Source organism: Muntiacus reevesi, chromosome 2, assembly GCF_963930625.1.
Source record: "Muntiacus reevesi chromosome 2, mMunRee1.1, whole genome shotgun sequence".
NCBI lineage: Eukaryota > Metazoa > Chordata > Mammalia > Artiodactyla > Cervidae > Muntiacus > Muntiacus reevesi.
Window position 1 is genome coordinate 102,118,870 of NC_089250.1, and position 24,069 is coordinate 102,142,938.

Below are 24,069 nucleotides of genomic sequence, written 5' to 3' on the forward strand. Positions count from 1 at the left end.
AAATATTTAACTTTAGGGTAGTTTTCTCAATTTTCTAGATTTGGAATATCCAAATTTCTGAATCTAATCACTCCCATGCAATAACAAGAACAAGATATTGTATACTTTTCTGTTTTATTTTACATTATAATTTTCTATGCATTAAACCAAAGCACATTTATGCTTCTAAAGAGGAAAAATGTTGCCTTTTTGTTTTCTTCATTCAGTATTTGTTAGGTTTAGTGTTTGAGAATCAGTGTGGCTCAGCACAGGTTTACTAAACTGATTTCCTACTTGTGACTTAATTATATGTCATTCTGTTATCATTTTACTGTACGTAAGCATTATCATCTTATTGTATGTACAGCATTTTTAAGTATTTTTAAAACATTATACTTATATGTAAAGCATTTTCTTTTCTTTTGTTTTTTTTTTTTTTTTTTTTAGGAATTTGATCAACTTCTTATCCTCTTACCACAATAACTTCTTCAGGAGCTGTACACTGAAAATGGGGGTTTCCTGTTCCTGCCTGTGTACAGGAGAATCTTCAAGTTGAAGGCTATTTTATATCCAATCATTCATGTGTCTTCATTACAGGAGGAATAGCATTTTGAAGGGCAGTTTTCCCCATTTTCCTGTGGGAAATCGATGTTGCCCATAACTGAACAATAATCCAGATGAGTGTTTGGAGATGATAGCCAAATAACAAAATTATCATTGTTTGATTTAAAATATGAGATCAATTGAAAATCAGATTAAACTAATTTTTTTGGACTGCCATTTACCTTACAAGAAAGAGAGAGAAAAGTCTTGGAGGCTCATTTCTAAAGGACATTTTAAACTAACCATTGTCATGGTCTTCTTTACTATCATTTACCTTAATGGTCTTCTTTCACATTTCCTTTTCTTCCATTAATAAAATTTTAAATGGCATCCTATCATTGCATCAGGTACACATTTTGATTAAAAGTTTATTGTCCCTTGAAGAGAAGAAATTTATGTGATAATATGCTGTTTTTGCAAAGAGTTATAAGCCACTGGTTTGCTCAAATCAGTTTCTGCCATGAAGAATCTCAATGATACACAAAATTATCTAAAACTAATTTGATAATTTGTAAGTTTTAGAGTTTCTCCAAGTATCTTTGTTCTGAGATTTTTTTACAAAAACTGAATAGGCTTTACATACAGAAATGCTCTCAAACTTGCCTTTCACTTTTAAAAATATTAAACTGTCATTAAAATGACTCTGCATATTCATTAGGTGTTCTTGATTCCTTTTTAATTCTCTTAAAAGAGTTACTATTTCTGAAAAGAAGAAAAACTTCTTTAAATAAATGCCTTCACTATAATCTCAGAGGCATCAGATGATTTAGATTTTATTGTTTTTCTTTCAGTATAAAAATACACTGTCTTGTACCATTGTACTCCTTAAGCATGAATGAATGAAAGACTCAGGCATGTCTGACTTTCTGCGACCCCATAGACTGTAACCCGCCAGGCTCCTCTGTACAAGGAATTCTAGAGGCAAGAATACTGGAGTGGGTAGCCACTCTCTTCTCCAGGGCATCTTCCCAACCCAGGGAATGAACCCAGGTCTCCCGTACTGAATGTGGATTCTTTACCATCTGAGCCACCAGAGAAGCCCATATTCCTCAAGAATATGAAACATCAATACATTTAAAAAGTAGAATTAGGCTGAACTACTAAATGTTAAACAGAAACATCCTTTGCTATACCTTAGGCTGCTTATAATTTTAATTTTTCAAATGTTTTCTTTTCAAAATGATCTTAATTTGAAGAAAAGATACAAAGTGATGAACCTATCTGATAAAAATTTTAATGGAAGTGAAAGCATTTATGGAGAATAAATTTTATCAAGATTAGGACTTATGTAGGATTTTGAGAATTTGAAATCATCTAGATAGTAAACCTATTAGTGCATATCAAATGCAGAATACAAACAAATGGCTTATATGAAAAGCAAAAACAAAGGTAGAGCATAGGAACACTGGATACCTTCTAGCTCACTTTTTCCTACAGCAGCTGAAGAGACAGCATCCATATAGTTTAAGGGCAATTGTATTGTGGCAAAAAAAAAAAATCAAGAACTTTTGATTTTCAAATTCCCTATTTTATACTTTTTCACCCTAGTATTACTATAGCACATAAAGTGATATTTAGAGGAACATTTGTGAACCTGCCCCCAATGTTTCTAAGGATATAAAAGTATATAGCTTGAAGTTTAGCCATGGAGAAGACTCCTTTTCCTAATTGTTATGCTCTGTCAAATTTGTTAAAAGTTCCCCAGTGAGCTGTGCATTGTACTATATATTCATCCATTGAGTATATTTTTATCATCTCCTGTATGCTAGATTCTTTGTTATGTTTCCCAAATTAGATGTTAGAACAGAAAGCATTTCCATGTCCACAAACAGTGGACTGAGCATATTCAAGAACATAAAACACTCAGAAATGGTTTAAGCACCCCCGCTTGTGGTAAGCAATCTGTAAAACGACTCAGTGACCTTGTTCCTGATATTCATACTCTGTCTTTAAAGTAATTTAGGAATCCACTGGACTTAGTAACACCCTTCTAACAAATCGAATATAGCAAAAATGCTGGTAGACCGCTTTAGAAACGGTTAGGTTATACAAAAACATGGACTTCCATCCTAGAGTCTCCCTTTCTCCTTCATTCTCTGCCTTGTTTGAATTGCCTGCTCTGAGGAGAGACAGGTGCCGTGTTGGGAGAATACTCAGGCAGCACGTGGGGAGGCCCATGTGGCAAGAGACTGAAGCCTCCTGCCGAAAGCCATGTGAGTGTGTCCAGCCCTGGTTGGGACTTGGGTGAGGGCAGCCTAGACCGACAGCAAGACTGCAACCTCATGAGAGACGCTGAGCAAGGACTACCCAGCAAAACTGCTCCAGATTCTTGATCTCAGAAACAAGAGGATAGTAAATGCTGTCATCTCAATTTGCTAACTTTTAAGGTAACTTTCTTTCTTTTAATTTAGCAATAGATATCTAATATAGAGAGGATAAGCTTTGCTATACTTCTGAATTTTTAAGGGGGCAGAGTTGTGAAATGGTCATTTGTAGAAGGATCACAAAATTGGAGGAAACATGCCACAGAAGACTGAGTTGGTACTGATAAGAAATGTTTGTCCATTCACTCTTGGTATGTACTGTGTGAGTCAGTAATTCTAAATCAAATGAAAGTTTAGCCACTGAAGTTTCAGGACTTAGAAAGATGTCTGATGAAGAAAAGCATGATCCAAAACTTTTGGCCACAAAATATCTGATTATGAAATCTTACTGAGGACATTTCAAAAAAAAAAAAATCAGCTAACAACAAAACCAAATATAACTATTTGCCCATTGCCTTATTTGGTATGATAAAGGTAGCTGTGTAGTGAGTATTTCTTCTTCTTGGTATCTTCAGATACAGTTCTTTTGTAAATAAATGAATTATGACTGCAACAACTATACAAGGGAGAATAGAATAATTTAAAGGGTCTGCAAAATTCTATGTAGCACACTCAGATAAAATCTTTTCAACATAAAACAGCAAAGCAGGAGAAAGAGTGTGCAAGGCAGCATCCGAGACTGGGAGATTTGCAGGCACACCTACACAGAGTCTTTCCTTAGTCACACAGGATGCACCTCATCTCCGGGTTATGAACCATCAAGATATATGCAAGAAACTGTGGTTTTAGAAGAGTTAGCGCAAAAGATTCTAGCAGAGTCTTTTATGCCCCACTACTCTTATAATCAAACCAAGATAGGAAACCAGTGAAATCAGTGTAAGCCATGAATCTATACATCCCTAAACAAGGTAAATAAGCTGGTCCTGGGTGCCACCAGGAGGACATCATATTTTAGACAATGCATTATATTAAAAATTACTAGCTAGTTCATCATCTTTGTCATACCCAAGTCAGCACCAGACTTCCAGATGTCCCTGGGGATAAGTATGGATCTGTCCCAATCTTTCTGTATGGTAACTCTATTTTATATAAAGGCCATTAAACACACAGGCCAAAAAATAAAACAATCTTTCTATATACAATATAACACATACACTATACATATATAGTTATATTAATGCTACATATAATAAATTGTATAATAAGATAACATCTCTGTATATAACATACTGTTATAAATGGTATAAAATATTCATATATGTATATGTGTGTATTTATCACCTTTATATATACATATTCATAATAGGCATAATAGGTAATATTACTATGTGACATGAAATCTAGTTTCCTAACAATGACAAAAGACATGGCGAACAAAGACAATAAATAAATATAAATAATTAAACATAAACTGATGGTAATACAATCAGACAAAGTTTTAAAGTTCTGGGATGACATACTTAAGTTCACAATAGTTTAAGCTAACTGGCTGGAACTAGTATACCAGCATCTTCTGGACAGGATAGTGACTTGCTTTCTTTATCATGTGACCGATTGAATTATTCTCTTTGTCTAAATGTACTCCAGGCTCCTTTTAGAATTATTTTTTCTTGCAATCCTCTGACTTTTTGTTCTAATTTGAATCAATTGTTTTCTAGACCTGCTAGAGGTCTGCCATCTTGTCATTTTGTTCATTACATTTCTTATTTAGATTCACTATTTGAATTCTTCACATTTCACTATTTCTGCTTTTCCTCCCTTGTTTTGTTTGAATATATTTTCAAGTCATTTCTCAAAAAGGGTTTGTGTACCTTAAATATTCTGGGTTCCTATGCATGCAAAAATGTTTTTATTTTGCCACATATTTTGGATGAAAATGCCATTCTAAGTTCAAATTAATGTTCTGACGGAAAGTGAGGCTTTTGCTTCACTGTTTTCCAGAATTCAGTGACTCAACATGCAAGGTGGAACCTCCCTCCCTGACGGTCACTGCCTGCACTGCCTGTGCATACTCTGGATTGAGGTGTTTGCTGCTCTTTTCCATCTATTTGACTGTTTCCAGCTCCTTTTTATCTACTGGATTTTGTTTTTCTCTGATGAGGCAACACTCATGTACTTGCCATTATGGGCTTAATCCCTTTGGTTTTCTTTTACTGTTTTTTAACAGTGATCTTAAAACTAGGGTGATGTAGAAACATCTTGTGAATCTGCCGTCTTGCTAACATTTTTAACAGATGAAAAATGGAAAAAAACAAACAAAAAAACGAACACATCATTAGTCCCTTGTCTCAAAATTATTTGACTGTAATTGTGAAGATAGAATGAATACATTAATAAACACAAATAATGAAGAAACAATAAATATTTACATACACAAATAGTTGACAGAAGGAAAATAAATAAATAAGGTAGGGGAGATGGTAAGAAAAGTACAATATTTTGCACTTCTTCCTTTAGTTACTGCTTCCTCCCTCAAAAATGTTTTTTAGTTAATATTAGTAATCTAATTCCTCTTTCTAGTTACATCAAAATGTTGAAGCAAGTCATAAAAGAATGTGCCTTTAACCTCTGTTAAATCACTATAACCTATAATCAAAATAGACTTTAGAATATCTGGAAGCTTAAAGAAATACTGGCAGCAGTGTTTATAATAAATGATACCTTTAAAAATCCTTATATCAGCAGAGAAATTTTATAATATAAATTGTTCACTTAACTTTAACTGCTACAGATTTTGGCAGACAGTAAAATTAAATGGTGGATGATCACCAGAATATATTATAATTTCTAAGATACTCCTGGGTTACTAATACATTCCAGGAGAAGAAACTAATTCACTGATCCTTAGGCTATTATACAGGATTGTTAAATACTAATACTTTCTTTTGTAATTGACAAAAAAGGAAGTTGTAAATTACCATGAGTTGAAAATTTAATATGTGAAATAAAAATATATGTCAGCAGAAATGTGCGTGGGCACATGGTGGAAATGACTTTCCATTTGCCCCAAATCTCTTTGGGGCTTCCCCAGTGGCTCAGCAGTTAAAGAATCCATCTGCAATGCAGGAGACACAGGAGAAGTATGCTTGATCCCTGGGTTGGGAAGATCCCTTGAAGAAGGAAATGGCAATCACTCTAGTATTCTTGCCTGAAAAATACCATGGACAGAGGAGCCTGGCAGGCTACAGTTCAATGGGTCACACAGAGTCATACGTGACTGAGCGACTAAGCACCCACAAGATCTTTTTTACTTTTCTTGAACCACATCCTTACAGAGCAGGTTACACTGGACACATGATCAGTGTTTCCAGATACTTTTTTATTTCACTTAATTCTATGCCCAGCACTGTTACCCTAATTGTGGCTATCATTTAAAATATATATTCCTAAGTATTCCCCAAGTTTACAGTCTTCACCAAGAGGTGATATAACCTTTAACTCACCCAATCATGACAAACGACTTAACGTATGGACTTTATGTGAAAATATTCTCATCTATTAATAAAGCTTGTAGATAATACAGTCATTTGAAAATGTTGGTCTGCTGAAACTGTAAACACAATCTTGCCTTCTCTTGGCAATAGCTATAGGAACTATGCAGGCTTCACGTAGCTCAGACGGTAAAGAATCTGCCTGCAATGTAGGAGACCCAGGTTAGATCCTGGGTCAGGAAGATCCCCTGGTGAAGGGAATGCCTACCCACTCCAGTTTTCTTGCCTGGAGAATTACATGGGCAAAGGAGCCTGGTGGGCTATAGTCTATGGGGTCACAAAGAATCAGACATGACTGAGCAACTAACATAGGGATGGTACATATTAGAAATGCATAATCCTATATTTACGACACTCATTCTTGTCTCAGAAACTTGGCAATATCATCACGTCCGTTGGGACCATGCCCACCTAACCAGAATTTCATTTGAGGAATCCCAGGAAATGAATATGCAGGACAGCTGGGAAGGAGAGCCTGGGAATGCAATAGCTAAAACTATTGTCAGTTAAGGTCTGCTGTGTGCATGTGTGCTGTCACAGTCCTGTCCAACCCTTTGCAACCCTATGGACTATAGCCCACAAGGCTCCTCTGTCCATGGGATTTTCCAGGCAAGAGTACTGGAGTGGGTCGCTACTTCCTCTTCCAGGGGATATTCCAGATCTGTGGAACAAAACTGTGTCTCCTCTGTCTCCTGCGTTGTAGGTGGATTCTTTACCACTGAGTCACCTAGGAAGCCCCTAAGCCCTGCTGTCTACAGCAACTGCTGCTGCTGCTGCTGCTAAGTTGCTTCAGTCATATCCGACTCTGTGCGACCCCATAGACAGCAGCCCACCAGGCTTCCCCATTCCTGCACCTACTCAACACCAAAATAAATGCAGATTGATTCATACATTCAACTTCACATGGCTTATCTTCTCTCCAAAGCCAGATGAAGAAAATCTGAGAGATGCAACACCTCAGTTTATTTTCTAGATTCAGTGACCTTGAACTTAAAATTTAGTTTTATAGATGAGTCTATAAAAGTTTTAGCAGCTCACATCAATAACTATATAACTAGACTTTCCAGGTCACATATAAAGATCTCTAAAAAAGTAAAATTAACTTGTCTTTACAACTGAGGGCTATTAATAGATAAAATAGATACTTGTAACACTGAAGGGAGGTATGTCATTAGTTTCATAATTGAACTTTTGAGATGGAGTAGAAGAAAGGAGATCCCTACCAGAAACTGGCTACATTTTTACAGACATAAACATTACAATTTAAAAACATTTTACAATAATTCTATTATAAAGAGACTTAATTGTGGGATTACCTAGGTGATAAAATCCTAGGCCAGAGCTCCCTAAGAACTGTGCTGTGGAATAAAGGTATGTTTTAGGGGGTTCAGTCAGTTCAATTCAGTCGCTCAGTCGTGTCCAACTCTTTGCGACCCCATGAATCACAGCACTGGAGTGCTAATATATTGTTGCCCATGGTCCTCAGAAAGACTAGGAAAGACCTAAGATTGCTTATGACCGCAGAGCCTCTGAATCCCTCAAGCCTTGAAAAGCCACTTCTCTTTTCCTAGTGGCTGTGCAAATGATATGATTTTATTTATTTTATTTTTAATTAATCATTTTATTTTAATTGGAGGCTAATTACTTTATAATATTGTAGTGGTTTTTGCCACCATTGACATGAATCAGACATGGGTGTACGCGTGTTCCCCAGCCTGAGTCCCCCTCCCACCTCCCGCCCCATCCCATCCTTCAGGGTCATCCCAGTGCACCAGCCCTGAGCACCCTGTCTCATGCATTGAACCTGGACTGGTGATCTGTTTCACATATGATAATATACATGTTTCAATGCTATTCTCTCAAATCATCCCACCCTCGCCTTCTCCCACAGAGTCCAAAAGACAGTTCTTTACATCTGTGTCTCTTTTGCTGTCTCGCATCTAGGGTCATTTCTACCATCTTTCTAAATCCCATATATATGTGTTAGTATATGTATTTGGTGTTTTTCTTTCTGACTTACTTCACTCTGTATAATAGGCTCTAGTTTCAACCACCTCATTAGGAATGATTAAAATGTATTCTTTTTAGTGGCTGAGTAATATTCCATTGTGTATATGTACCACAACTTATCCATTTGTCTGTTGATGGACATCTAGCTTGCTTCCAGGTCCTGGCTATTGTAAACAGTGCTGCGATGAACATTGGGATACACGTGTCTCTTTCAATTTTGGTTTCCTCAGTGTTTATGCCCAGCAGTGGGATTGCTGGGTCATATGGCAGTTCTATTTCCAGTTTTTTTAAAGGAATCTCCACACTGTTCTCTATAGCGGCTGTACTAGTCTGCATTCCCACCAACAGTGTAAGAGGGTTCCCTTCTCTGCACACCCTCTCCAGCATTTATTGTTTGTAGACTTTTGGATAGCAACCATTCTAACTGGTGAGAGATGGTACCTCATTGTGGTTTTGATATGCATTTCTCCCATAAAGAGTGATGTTGAGCATCTTTTCTTGTGTTTGGTAGCCATCTGTATGTCTTCTTTGGAAAAATGTTTGTGTAGTTCTTTAGTTTTTTAGTACTTTGATCCATTTTTTTCACTGGGTCATTTACTCTTCTGGAATTGAGCTGCAGGAGCACTTCACATATTTTTGAGATTAATTCTTTGTCAGTTGCTTCATTTGTTATTATTTTCTCCCATTCTGAAGGCTGTCTTTTCACCTTGCTTATAGTTTCCTTCATTGTGCAAAAGCTTTTAAGTTTAATTAGGTCGCATTTGTTTATTTTTGATTTTATTTCGATTACTCTGGGAGGTGGGTCTAGACAATCCTGTCGTGATTTATGTCAGAGAGTGTTTTGCCTATGTTTTCCTCTAGGAGTTTTATAGTTTCTGGTCTTACATTTAGATCTTTAATCCATTTTGAGTTTATTTTTATGTATGGTGTTAGAAAGTGATCTAGTTTCATTCTTTTACAATTGGTTGACCAGCTTTCCCAGCACCACTTGCTAAAGAGATTGTCTTTTCTCCATTATATATTTTTGCCTCCTTTGTCAAAGATAAGGTGTCCATAGGTGTGTGGATTTATCTCTGGGCTTTCCATCTTGTTCCATTGATCTATATTTCTGTCTCTGTACCAGTACCATACTGTCTTGATGACTGTAGCTTTGTAGTATAGTCTGAAGTCAGGCAGGTTGATTCCTCCAGTTCCATTCTTCTTTCTCAAGATTGCTTTGGCTATTTGAGCTTTTTTGTATTTCCATACGAATTGTGAAATTATTTGTTCTAGTTCTGTGAAAAATACTGTTGATAGTTTGATAGGGGTTGCATTGAATCTATAGATTGCTTTTGATAGTATACTCATTTTCACTATATTCATTCTTCCAATCCATGAACACGGTATATTTCTTCAACTACTTGTGTCATCTTTGATTTATTTCATCAGTGTTTTCTAGTTTTCTATATATAGGTCTTTTGTTTCTTTAGGTAGATTTATTCCTAAGTATTTTATTCTTGTTGCTGCAATGGTGAATGGAATTGTTTCCTTAATTTCCCTTTCTGTTTTCTCATTGTCAGCGTATAGGAATGCAAGGGATTCCTGTGTGTTAGTTTTATGTCCTGCAACTTTACTATATTCACTGATTAGCTCTTGTAATTTTCTGGTGGGATCTTTAGGGTTTTCTATGAAGAAGATAATGTCATCTGCAAACAGTGAGAGTTTTACTTCCTTTCCAATCTGGATTCCTTTTATTTCTTTTTCTTCTCTGATTTCCCTGGCCAAAACTTCCAAAACTATGTTGAGTAGTAGTGGTGAGAGTGGGCACTTATGTTTTGTTTCTGATTTTAGGGGAAATGCTTTCAATTTTTCACCATTGAGGATGTTTGCTGTAGGTTTAACACATATGGCTTTTATTATGCTGAGCTATGTTCCTTCTATGCCTGCTTTCTGGAGGGTTTTTATCATAAATGGATGTTGAATTTTGTCAAAGGCTTTCTCTGCATCTACTGAGATAATCATATGGTTTTTAACTTTCAATCTGTTAATGTGGTGTATCACATTGATTGATTTGTGAATATTGAAGAATCCTTGCATCCTTGGGATAAACCCCACTTGGTCATGATGTATGACCTTTTAAATATGTTGTTGGATTTTGTTTGCTAGAATTTTGTTAAGGATTTTTGCATCTATGTTCATCAGTGATATTGCCTGTAGTTTTCTTTTTTTGTGGCATCTTTGGTTTTTGTATTAGGGTGATATTGGCCTCATAGAATGAGTTTACTTTACTCTCCAATTTTCTGGAGGAGTTTGAGTACGATAGATGTTAGCTCGTCTCTAAATTTTTGGTAGAATTCAGCTGTGAAGCCGTCTGGTCCTTGGCTTTTGTTTGCTGGAGTATTTCTGGTTACAGTTTCAATTTCCATGCTTGTGATGGGTCTGTTAAGGTTTTCTAATTCTTCCTGGCTCAGTTTCAGAAAGTTATACTTTTCTAAGAATTTGTCCATTTCTTCCAAGTTGTCCATTTTATTGGCATATAGTTGCTGATAGTAGTCTCTCATGATCCTTTTTATTTCTGTGTTTTCTGTTGTGATTTCTCCATTTTCATTTCTAATTTTGTTGATTTGATTCTTCTCCCTTTTCTTCTTGATGAGTCTGGCTAATGGTTTGTTTATTTTATTTATCTTCTCAAAAATCCAGCTTTTAGCTTTGTTAATTTTGGCTATGGTCTCCTTTGCTTCTTTTGCATTCATTTCTGACTTAATTTTTATGATTTCTTTCCTTCTACTAACCCTGGTGTTCTTTATTTCTTCTTTTTCTAGTTGCTTTAGGTGTAGAGTTAAGTTATTTATTTGACTTTTCTCTTGTTTCTTGAGGTAAGCTTGTATTGCTATGAACCTTCCCCTTAGCACTACTTTTACTGAATCCCATAGGTTTTGGGTTGTTGTGTTTTCATTTTCCTTTGTTTCTATACATATTTTGATTTTTTTTTTTTTTTAGTTTCTTCTATGATTTGTTGGTTATTCAGAAGTGTGCTGTTTGCCCTCCATATGTTTGTATTTTCATTATTTTTTTTCCTGTAGTTGACATCTAACTTTACTGCATTGTGATCAGAAAAGACACCTAAAATGATTTCAATTTTTTTTTTTTTTTTAATTTAGCAAGACTAGATTTATGGCCCAGGATGTGACCTATCTTGGAGAAAGTTCTGTGTGCACTTGAGAAAAAGGTGAAACTCATTGTTTTGGCATGAAATGTTCTATAAATATCAATTAAGTCTAACTGGTCCATTGTATCATTTAAAATTTGTGTTTCCTTGCTAATTTTCTGTTTAGTTGATCTTTCCATAAGTGTGAGTGGCATTTTAAAAAGTTTCCCACTATTATTGTGTTACTGTTAATTTCCCCTTTCATACCTGTTAGTGTTTGCCTCACATATTGTAGTGCTCCTGTGTTGGCTGCATATATATCTATGATTGTGATATCTTCTTCTTGGATTGATCCTTTGATCATTATGTAGTGTCCTTCTTTGTCTCTTTACACAGCCTTTATTTTAAAGTCTGTTTTATCTGATATGAGTATTGTGACTCCTACTTTCTTTTGGTCTACATTTGTGTGAAATATCTTTTTCCAGCCTTTCAATTTCAGTCTGTATGTGTCCCTTGTTTTGAGGTGGGTCTCTTGAAGACAGCATATAGGGGTCTTGTTTTTGTATCCATTCAACCAGTCTTTATCTTTTGGTTGGGGCATTCAACCCATTTACATTTAAGGTAATTATTGATAAGTATGATCCTGTTGCCATTTACTTTGTTGTTTTGGATTCAAGTTTATACACCTTTTCTGTGATTCCTGTATAGAGAAGATCCTTAAAATTTGTTGAAAAGCTGGTTTGGTGGTGCTGAATTCTCTCAGCTTTTGCTTGCCTGTAAAGCTTTTGATTTCTCCTTCATATTTGAATGAGATCCTTGCTGGGTACAGTAATCTGGGTTGTAGGTTTTCTCTTTCATCACTTTAAGTATGTCCTGCCTTTCCCTTCTGGCCTGAAGAGTTTCTATTGAAAGATCAGTTGTTATCCTTATAGAAATCCCCTTGTGTGTTACTTGTTTTTCCCTTGCTACTTTTAATATTTGTTCTTTGTGTTTGATCTTTATTGATTTGATTAATATGTGTCTTGGGGGTGTTTCACCTTGGGTTTATACTGCTTGGGACTCTCCGGGTTTCTTGGACTTGGGTGGCTATTTCCTCCCACATTTTAGAGAAGTTTTCAACTATTATCTCCTCAGGTATTCTCTCATGGACTTTCTTTTTATCTTCTTCTTCTGGGACTCCTATGATTCAAATGTTGGGGCATTTTACATTGTCCCAGAGGCCTCTGAAGTTTTCCTCATTTCTTTTAATTCTCTCATTTTTTTCCCTCTCTGCTTCATTTATTTCCACCATTCTGTCTTCCACCTCACATATCTTATCTTCTCCCTCAGTTATTATACTGTTGGTTCCCTCCAGAATGTTTTTGATCTCAGTTATTGCATTATTCATACTGGAGAAGGCAATGGCACCCCACTCCAGTACTCATGCCTGGAGAATCCAATGGACAGAGGAGCCTGGTAGGCTGCAGTCCATGGGGTCGCTAAGAGTTGGGCACGACTGAGCAACTTCACTTTTCACTTTCACTATTGCGTTATTCAACATTGATTGACTCTTTTTTATTTCTTCTAGGTCTTTGTTAAACATTTCTTGCATCTTCTCAATCCTAGTCTCCAGACTATTTATCTGTAACTCCATTTTGTTTTCAAGATTTTGGATCATTTTTACTATCATTATTCTGAATTCTTTTTCAGGTAGACTCCCTATCTCCTCCTCTTTTGTTTGGTTTGGTGGGCATTTATGATGTTCCTTTCCCTGCTGAGTATTTCTCTGCCTTTTCATCTTGTTTATATTGCTGTGTTTGGGGTGGCCTTTCTGTATGTTGGAAGTTTGTGGTTCCTCCTTATTGTGGAGGTTCCTCTCTGTGGGTGGGGTTGGACAAGTGACTTGTCAAGGTTCCTGGTTAGGGAAGCTTGCATCAGTGTTCTGGTGGATGGAGCTGGATCTGTTCTCTCTGGCGTGCAATGAAGTGTCCAGTAGTGAGTTTTGAGGTGTCTATGGGTTTGCCGTGACTTTTGACCACCTGTATTTTAGTGCTTAGGGTTATGTTCCTGCATTTTTGGAGAATAGCTTGGCATGCCTTGCTCTGAAACTTGTTGGCTTTTGGGTGAAGCTTGGTTTCAGTGTAGGTATGAAGGCTTTTGGATGAGCTCTTTTTGATTAATGTTCCCTGGAGCCAGGAGTTTCCTGGTGTCCTCAAGTTTTGGATTTAAGCCTCCTGCAACTGGTTTTCAGTCTTATTCTTACAGTAGCCTCAAGACTTCTCTATCCATACTGCACTGATGATAAAATTTCTAGGTTAATGGAGAAAAGATTCTCCACAGTGAGAGGCACCCAAAGAGGTTCACAGAGTTACATGGAGAAGCGATGAGGGAGGAGGGTGATAGAGGTAACCAGGAGAAGAGGGGGAATCAAAAGGGGAGTGAGCAATCTAGCCAGTAATCAGTTCCCTATGTGCTCTCCACAGTCTGGAACACCCAGAGAGGTTCACAGAGTTAAATAGAGAAGAGAAGAGGAAGGAAGGAGATAGAGGTGACCAGGAGGAGAAGAAGGGGAGTCAAAAGGAGAGAGACAGATCTAGTCAGTAATCAGTTCCCTACGTGTTCTCCACAGCCAAGAATACCCAAAGAGATTCACAGAGTTGGGTAGAGAGAAGGGGGAGGGAAGAGATAGAGGTGACCTGGGGGAGGAAAAGCAGAGTCAAAAGGGGGAGAGGGCAATCAAGCCACCAATCACACTCCTAAGTAGAAATGGGTACTGAATATTGGATTCTTAAAGGTACAAATTTGATAACAAATACCAAAAAGCAAAGATTAAAAATCTAGAGTAGAGGTTAGACTCTCAAAAATACAATATTAAAAAAAAATCACAAAAATTATAAAAAATTTATATGAAAGTTGCTTTAAAAATAGGGTCTTTTTTTGGCAAGGTAATAGTAGGTTATAAAAATGAAAATTAAAGGAGCAATAAAGAATGTAAAAATTTTTTAAATTTTAAAATTATAATAGTAAAATATATCTAGGAATTTCTCTGAAGCTGCAGTGTGGGGTCAGTTCAGTTTTAGATAGTTCCTTGTTCCAGCTTATACTTCTTCTCAAGAAGTATTGTCCCCTTCCATGTAGTCGGTGCTTACTGCAGGGTTTTAATCTGTTGCACCTGTCATTTCCAAAGCGGTTCCCTCTTCTTTGTTTATCTTGGTTTCCTCCATTTGCAAGTCTCTTCAGTGCTTAATTTCCGCCCTGACACAAGGGGTGGAAGTGGTCACTTATTTAGGCTCACTTGTTCAGTCGTGCTGTGGGGAGGGAGGAACACTGCAAAGAAGTATCACTGGCGTGTGTGGGGAGTGCTCACAGTGTCTCAGCCACACTGGGTTTGTCCCCGCTCACGGTATGTGTGATTTCCCGGTCTACACTGCTCAGGCTCCAGGTTGCTCTGCAAGGGAACTGTCTAAAGCGGGCCCTGGGTTGTATGCAATTTCCATGTCTAAATCACTCAGGTTAAGATTCTTGACTGCTCCACAAAGGCACAGACTGTGTTGGGCCTGAGTTTTGTGCCCTTCCCAGGTCCGAGCAGCTCAGACAACTAGATGTTTGGTGAGCACACTCTCCCCAGGTGGGTGGTGTGTCTTATCACCTCCCGGGTCCCAGATGCTCAGTTTCCTGGGTGCACAGTGGGATTGCCATCTCAGGGGTGCCGTGTGTCTCCTCCAGGGAGCTGATCTCTGGCTGCAACCCTCCTGGCAGTCGTCAACCATCCAAGATTCCAGGAAGACTTGGTTAGTATCTATGAGCCTGCTCATAATTTGGTAGAGGATGTCGTCTCTGGGGTACTGATTGCCCCTCGTCTTTCAGCTCTGACTGTCCCCCACCTGCCTTTCTGCGTCCAGTGGTGGATCGGTGGGTCTGCAGCCAGCTAGCTCTTCTCTGGTATTCGCTCAGTCCTTTGTTCTATGAATGGGCCTGGCAGTGCCTTAGGTTAGAGCTTTCCATGGGAAAGTTCTCTCTCTCTCTTTTATTTCCCCCCACCCCTCTCTATGGCTATCCCACAGTTTGGGTTACTATATCATGTTAGCTCCCTCAGATTGTACTCAGGGTATTCAGGCCCAGTCCTTATCCTAAGCAATGCAGTCAGCACCTACCTGGTCAGCCCCCACTGGCTGGTGGTGGATGGAGTGTCTACTTCTCTGCTGGGAGTTGCTGTCAGGCGCATAATCTGTGTGGTTTCTTTTTTTTCCCCTCCTGGTTATGTTGCCCTCTGAGATTCCAAAACTCCCCAAAGACCCACCAGTGAGAGGGTTTCCTGGTGTTTGAAAACCTCTCCTCCTTCATGACTCCCTCCGTGGGACGGGTCTCCATCCATAACTCTTTTGTCTCTCTTTTTATCTTTTATATTTTGTCCTACCTCCTTTTTGAAGACAATGGACTGCCTTTCTGGGTGCCTGGTGTCCTCCGCCAGCATTCAGAAGTTGTTTTGTGGAATTTGCTCAGCGTTCAAATGATTTTTGATGAATTTGTGGGAGGAGAAAGTGGTCTCCCCATCCTATTCCTCTGCCATCTTCAATGCTATGATTTTAGAAGGGATTAATCTGCTCTATTACAAAGAATGTCTAGTACAGAGTAACTTAAAATGAATAAAGTCAAAGTCCCCATCTCTTTAGATTTCAAACAAAATGATACAATTTGGTATAGTATTACAGTATTTGAACAGTAATATGATAGGATTACAGGCCTGTTAATACTTTGTCGTTGTTGTTAGGAAAAAAAAAAAGAAACCACTGAATGGTCCATTTTTCTACTTTTCACAAGATTTCATAGATACATGTCTGTTTATCTTGCCACTATCTTGGTTATAGAATCACATTCACATCATAAACTCTAATCACATTCACATCATCTCTGAAAGATACTTAGATTTAAAGTGGTGTCATAATATCTCATTTAATAAAACTACCAGGCATAAAGCATTCTTTTATGCTTATTTTTAAAATTTTCTAAGCCACTTGAAAGAAATGGGTTTGGAAACAAGCTGCTTTTTGGGTGATATGGGGGGAAGCACTTCCATTGTCCCAGTATAGATAATGACCAACCATGTTGGTAAAATTAATTTCCCTTCTCTGGGTCCTTTCACTCCCTTGTTGATGCTATTCACCTCCTCCCCCCTCCCCCCCACTCCCACTTCCCTTTGCTCACTAACTCCAAAGCCCTTTATGTGCTGAGAAATCTGCCAGTATGAGAATCTAACTATGAGGCAGAATCTGTCTCCATAAAAGCTCAGAGGCCAGTACTTGCCTCTCTCTTCCTTGCTGATCACCAAGGTGTTGGCATTTTATTTAAACTCTGCTCATATGATGTGTCTGCTCAGGAAGCTGATTCAGGGACAGTGGAGCAAAAGCAGGCATTAGCTCTGGATTTATTCCAGTGGTTGAAGTATCTAGAATATGGTGGCAAATGAAAGTACCAACTGTGGGGTGCAGTGTCATCATGGTATGATGCCAATAATGGCATTAGATGTTCAACGAGGTCTCAGAATGGCAGCTCAAACAAAGGTTCTTTGGGAATGACCAACTGGTTCCTAAATGCAGCAACCCTTGCAGTCTGTCTGTTTGCTTAATCTCTAGCTCGTGTGCTTATATGTTTGTTTATAGTTAGAGTCTGTTGTTTGCAGTCTAGAACTGAAACTGAGACTTCATTCCTAAACTGCTTACCTGTAAGTTATTTTACTTCCTATATATTCCTGACACATTAAGGCCCATAAAATAAATCTGAGTTCATTTTTTTACAGAGTATGTGAAAACAGGGTCAGAAAGAAAAGTGTGATCTAATTCTCTTACTAGATAATGTCTTATTTGCCTGGAGATCATGCATCTGTAGCTGATAATAGGAGTTCTAGGGGTTTAAGAAGATACAAAATCTTTGCATGGTGAATATCCACACAGCAGGTCCAGATTCTTCACTTCCTCTCCTAATAACGCCTTCCCTTTAACCCATACCAATTCATCTCCTCTATTTATAACCCATCCTGCATTTAGTATCAGCTTCACAGTTACCTATTTTACATTTTCCAGATTTGGGAATGTGTCAGCCCCTCTTAATGATTTTTGGAAATCTACCCTTAAGTCCTCTACATCGTTTCCTTCCTTGACAATAAAATTTCGTCCAATGTGTCAGAATGTATTATTTTTATTAATAAGGATGCTACTAACAGTGACACTTTAGATTATGCCATGTACCTTTCTTAATATCTAACTGCATCAAAAATGTCAAGCTAGCCTTTGTATTACCCAGTACACATAGGAGATTTCAGTTTTTATGGCACTTTTTTTTGACAAGTTTATATTTCCAATAACTTAAAATGGCAAGATAAGGAAGTACCTTCAGCCTCTTCCACTAGACATGGGTTCTATTCAAAGTCAAGTCTCTTTGGACAGAAAATAGGTTTTTCATTCAGAAGCTCTAGAGGCTGCTTTCTTCAATTCATAATCTTAATTCAAAATCCTGCAGCAACAGAAGCACCTGTAAGATCAGGGGATCTCACTTTTCTTTAAAGAGGCTAAACTATAGTTTAACTTCTGATGTTGGCATCACCAACAAGACGACACTGGTTACCAAGATTGGCCAAGTGATCTGCAAACAGAAGTGGCTTATTAATGTTCTCTGACTAACTGTGTTAAAGGTTGTCAGATTAGGGCTGAAGTCAAAAGTAAGAAAGTGCATAATTCAGAGACCTGTCTCAGACTGCTACTGTGGGAAGGACTTTGCCAGCAAATGTTTCTGAATTTGAAGGCCTGGCAGCTCCCCTTTACAGGGATTTGCTGGAACTACTTAGTGAAATTAGGTTCAGTGGGATCATTCAACAGATGCAGTTCAAGGATGGTTTTGCTAAGTAGTTAAGTACACAAAAGTCATTATCCCTTGTTCAAAAGCATGCTCAAGAACCTTTTAAGAATCTGACCCCAAGTTCTCTGAAAAGACCTAATATCTGACTCTGGACAGTAATCAATCACTTCCCTGATCTTTTCTCTGCCCCGGCCTTTGACAAAGTCCAGTGCTTTGAGTTTTGTTTTTTCTCACAAATTGAGATAACTTGCTCTCTTGCTTAACTGTAGTAGAATGTATCACCGTATATCATCTTGTAGTGAATTTTAAATTTCAAATTGGGAGAATTACTTGGGTGCTTTTATATTTCCAATAGGGAAATATAAAAATAAATAGTGTGGTACCTTTAAGGATGTTACAATCTAGTGGGAGCAACTTGTATGTAAATGACTGATTATGATACAAAGCAACATGAAATAAGCATTAACTAGAGGACAGGCTCATCCATGGTAACACAGATAATGGAGCAATTAATTCTAACTGAAAGGGAATGAGAAGCTCTTGTGCAAAGGTGGTGGCATTTGAGAAAGTTACACAGAATAATTATAAGTTTTGAGGGAGGACAGAGAAGAAAAAAGTGTTTCACTCCTAGAATAGGATTAGCATAAGCATACAGGTTCAATTCAAGAGATTTTTGGTTCTGTTTTGTTTTAATCTAACACCTGCAAGACACTATATAGTAGGCTCTGGGAGAGATGCATACAGAAATGACACAAGTTTTCTTTTCTCCTATAGTTTAACTTCTGTTTAGACAGAAAAGTCATTTCTATATGAATACATTTGAAGAGTTCATAACATATAGCTGACTGGAACAACGTAACTGAGTGGCAAGTCCTTTAAAATCTACAGCACATGAGACCAAGACTAGCACTTTTTTCAGAGGAAGTAAAGAAAGATTTCTAGGGGATATGGAGGTATGAGCTGTTTCTTAAAAGGAGGATAAAATGTAACGTGATAAATAAGGGGTATGGGTATTCAAAACGACAGGTATGGCATGAACAAGATCTAAAGGCAGAAATAATCCTGGCATGCCCTTGTGATTGTGAAAGCACCAATCTAGAGTACAAGGCGGTTCCGGCCCAATCTAGGAGGAGAAAAAATAGAAATTCATGTTTAGGTAAATTCATTGCATGAAAAATTCAGGCAGACAAATTAAGTGAGCAAAGCAGTCTGAGCATATGATGAAAGATAGTAAAGGATATTTTGGCTCCGGTTCAATCAAAAGAAAGACACCACTGGGCTCTAGCCATTATCTAGAGCCATTATCATTCCTATAGTAAACTCTGCTCTAATGTTGCTAGACCCTCCCATTTGTTACAATGTGTCATTAAATTGAAACTATATATGTATAAATTAGAAATTTATAAATATATATATATTCATAAGTAATTTTATAAATAAATAAATATAAAAAATAAATTTTAGAAATGCATTTGTTATATATTATATATTTATTATAAATTATATTTATTTTATATTTTATAAATAAATATGCATATAATATACATATAAATTAGAAATATATACATAGTAGTAGTGGTGGTGGTTTAGTCACTAAATTATATCAAACTTTTGAGACCCCAGGGACTGTAGCCCTCCAGGATCCTCTGTCCATGGGACTTCCCAGGCAAGAATACTGGAGTGGGTAGCCATGTCCTTCTCCAGGGGATCTTCCTGACTCAGGGATCGTTCCCACATCTCTTGCACTGGCAGCTGGTCGCCTGTGTTTCAGGTAGATTCTCTACCAATGGGGCTACCAGGGAGGACATGTGCATATAAATATATATGTTTGTGTGTGTGTATGAATTAGAATGTATATATAAATTAGAATATATATAAATAAATTAGAAAACAATTCTTAAGATAAAATTTTGTTGGTCAAAACCTACTTAGACACATAAGAATTCCCTGGGTCACATCTAGTATGTGGCCCATTGATTTTTAAACTCTGCTGAACTATAAAGGGTAAGGACGGCTGGAACTAAAGCTTTTGCATTATATCCGATGGCCATTTAAGGTTACAGAACATAGATGCAACTATAAGGAAAGTAGCATGTTTTAACTAGACACCAACAATGCCAGTGATTTGTATATGAAATCTATTAAAGGAAAGGGGATTGATAAGAATTACTGACTGCTATTAAAGTTTTTAAAATGTTTTTCTAGATAAATTCATCTTAGAAGTCTATCTGTTGTTTAACCTGGTAATAAGAAAAATTTACAACAAAAATTTGGAAACATTTATTGGCTCTGAATTCAACTGTCTCATTTGCCTTTAAGAAGAAAAACTGCCATGGAAGCAACCTAGATGCCCATCAGCAGATGAATGGATAAGGAAGCTGTGGTACATATACACCATGGAATATTATGCAGCCATTAAAAAGAATTCATTTGAATCAGTTCTAATGAGATGGATGAAGCTGGAGCCCATTATACAGAGTGAAGTAAGCCAGAAAGATAAAGAACATTACAGTATACTAACACCTATATATGGAATTTAGAAAGATGGTAACGATGGCCCTATATGCAGGGCAGAAGAAGAGATGCAGAAGTACAGAACAGACTTTTGAACTCTGTGGGAGAAGGTGAGGGTGGGATGTTTCGAAAGAACAGCATGTATATTATCTGTGGTGAAACAGATCACCAGCCCAGGTGGGAAGCATGAGTCAAGTGTTCGGGCCTGGCGGGCTGGGAAGACCCAGAGGAATCGGGTGGAGAGGGAGGTGGGATGGGGGACCGGGATGGGGAATACGTGTAACTCTATGGCTGATTCATATCAATGTATGACAAAACCCACTGAAAAATAAAAAATTAAAAAAAAAAAAGAAGAAAAACTGCATATAAGACTCTTCTCCATGCTAATAGGGAAAGGATTCAAGTTGGGCCTGAAGGAGTACTTGATAAGTAACTCTTTATTTGCCAGCACCATTAGGTGCCAATGTTGGATGCCACCATGATATCTTGGTCAGGTTCATTTGTGTCCACGAGCCTGGCTGACTTTGAAACCAGGTGGGGTTTGAGTGTTTGCTGTAGATGCTTTGGGTCTAGTCAGTTTTTGAATTGATAGTTCATAAGTCACTCACAAAAATATTATGTTAATTCACTCTTGGTTTAGGTTTTCCCCAACCTAGTGTGAAAGAATTGAAATTGATGTTAAAAACGTAACATCTAAGCTTTCACACTGCAATCCAGTGACTTGTTATTTAACAAAAAAGCTCATATTTTCTCTCTCCTCTCAGGAATTCCTGACAGGTAGAGGATCTTAGTAACAGGGCAGAATTGGGTAGAATAAAATATTTCTCTTGGAGATTACAATATTCCACCTCTGTCTGAATGAAATGTAGCCTCCAGATGTTGCCTGTGTTACACTGAAAACCAGCTGCTAGATTTTAAGAGCAATGCAAATTCCTGAAATGTAACAGGGCTTCCTAATGCTGAGAAAACACTTAGAAGAGTATCAAATCTTGAAAATGTGCTAATGAGTCACAAAGTCTGATTAAAGCAAAGGTGCAATGATCCAAAAACATGTTTTGTGATTTAGTTAAGTATGGCTTAGGTTTCATCATAAATGTGAGTACTTTAAATGCAGAGTGTGCGAAGATAAGAAAGTCTCAGTAATAAAAACAATTCACAATAGCTCCTTATTAAGTTATTTTCAGAAAAAAGTGTTAAGATCTGAGAACTGTGTAAAAAAGGAAGAAAGAGAAAAGCAGGCCACATATGCAGACCATTCACTCACTAAAATATGAACTATTAAGGCTTCATAACATAAAACATGACATTTCATATTACTTAATTTGATGATTATTTATAAATAATAAGCCCAAGTTATTAGCAGATGTGAACAAAAATGAACATCTTCTGTTACTTAATTGTGGAGGATAGAATAGTTGGAAGTATTTTTCATAGACAATATCCCTCTGGGAGAGAAAATCCTCACATATTTCAGCTTTAGTTAAGATCAAACTGATCTAATTAGCATTTTCATCTAATTTATTGCTCAGAATTCCCTTTAGTGAGGCATGCTTCTGATAAATTTCAAGGAATGCTGTTTGCAGAAAAGTTTGGAATTAGACATATAAAACCAAAATGAGAAGCTTTTTAAGATAAGCCAAAAATTATCTAGAAAACTAAAATGACAAAATTGGAAAGTCATAAACTATATTTTTATGTTAATAAGAAGATATGACTTACACAGCATAACTCGGGATTATTTAATATTTATTGTATTTGGGGCACAGGACATAATTTACCTGGAGAATTTCAATTAAAGTTACACACAATTAATTAGAGAAAAAAGAATTTCCGCTCTTCTGAGCGAATGATAATGCTGTTATATTCGTTAGTTATCTTGTAAGATCATTATAAATCATAGAGGTATTGAAAAAATTATAATTAAATGTGTAAATAACTTTGTTTCATTTTTACTTTCTGATTTCAGATGATAAAAATTGATTATGAATGAGTGTTCCCACAACACATTTCACACTGTGGACACTTCAGAATTTCACTTCCACTTCTTTGCATATGCAGAGATGGACTCCACACTATGGAGAATGAAACTATAAATTTAGTACCTCAGACAGGCATTATGAATATAAGAATGTGTTCACAACACATTACCAATATGATTACAAAACAGAAGCAAGATGTAGACACAATCTTGGTAGACTTTACCTAATTAATTTTCTATACAGCAGTTTTCACTTGACTGAAAAGGGAACCGCTGATGCTGAAGGTAGAAAAAAAAAAAAAAAAACATATAATGCTGTACTTGATTTTGACCAATAAGAAAGAACCAGTTAAATTTAATTTTAGGGAAGAGATGCTTAACTACTCTAACACAATTATATCCTTAAGCACACCTCATTGATAAAGCAACTACCGTGTACCCTATTTGTGACACTAGGGACTTTTGAGGAATTAGTATTAGTATTAGTATTAGTATTAGAATTAGTATTAGAAATATCATTATCAAGGGTTGCAAATACACCTCCTTCGTCTTTCCTTAGTATATCTTAAGCGTTTCATTGCTTTAGAAATATTTTTAAAGACATAATGAGGAAACTATCCATCAAGATTCATTAATGATTTCTGTATCAACATGCTAGAAAAAGAGCAACACTAATCATCAGGCTTTACTAAGCTTACCTTGTGGTACAGTTCTTCAGAACTACCCCCAGTGAAGGTTAAGAAAGCTTATGTTTGTTAAATAATTTCAAGGAGCAGCTTCCTCTTTACCCAAATCACCCATCTTCATTCCTTCTACTGTTTTCACGAAATAAGTATGTACATCCAAATTTAATACAGTCTATATTTAACATGAAGAACAATTCTCTAGGGAGAACCAATGATTTAAGTAAAGAATTTCAAATATTTTAGGAATCATGGGTCCATAATCACCTCATGCTATGAAGTAATTAATAAAAAAAAAATTCAACCTGAGGTTTTCACAGATCCTAAGGGATTTTTTGCAAGTAAAACTACTGCCATAATGACATAAAAATAGTTGGTTGTCTTCATTTATATTGTATCCATTGTTTCTGAATTCATATGAATTCAAATGCTTCTTTGAACTTTCTGCAAGTTTCATAACAGTGCTAAAATAAGACTGCCATTTAATGTGTGATTCAGAAACTAAGCATTTACTTGTTGATTTCAGAAA

The 24,069-nt window shown here is 36.9% G+C and overlaps 1 protein-coding gene across 1 annotated transcript in view; it reads right to left on the minus strand.

Moving 5' to 3' along the window:
* CTNNA3 (catenin alpha 3) overlaps nt 1–24,069 on the minus strand; it is a 1,724,101-nt gene that overhangs the window by 443,998 nt on the left and 1,256,034 nt on the right. The gene's annotated exons all lie outside the window — the stretch shown is intronic.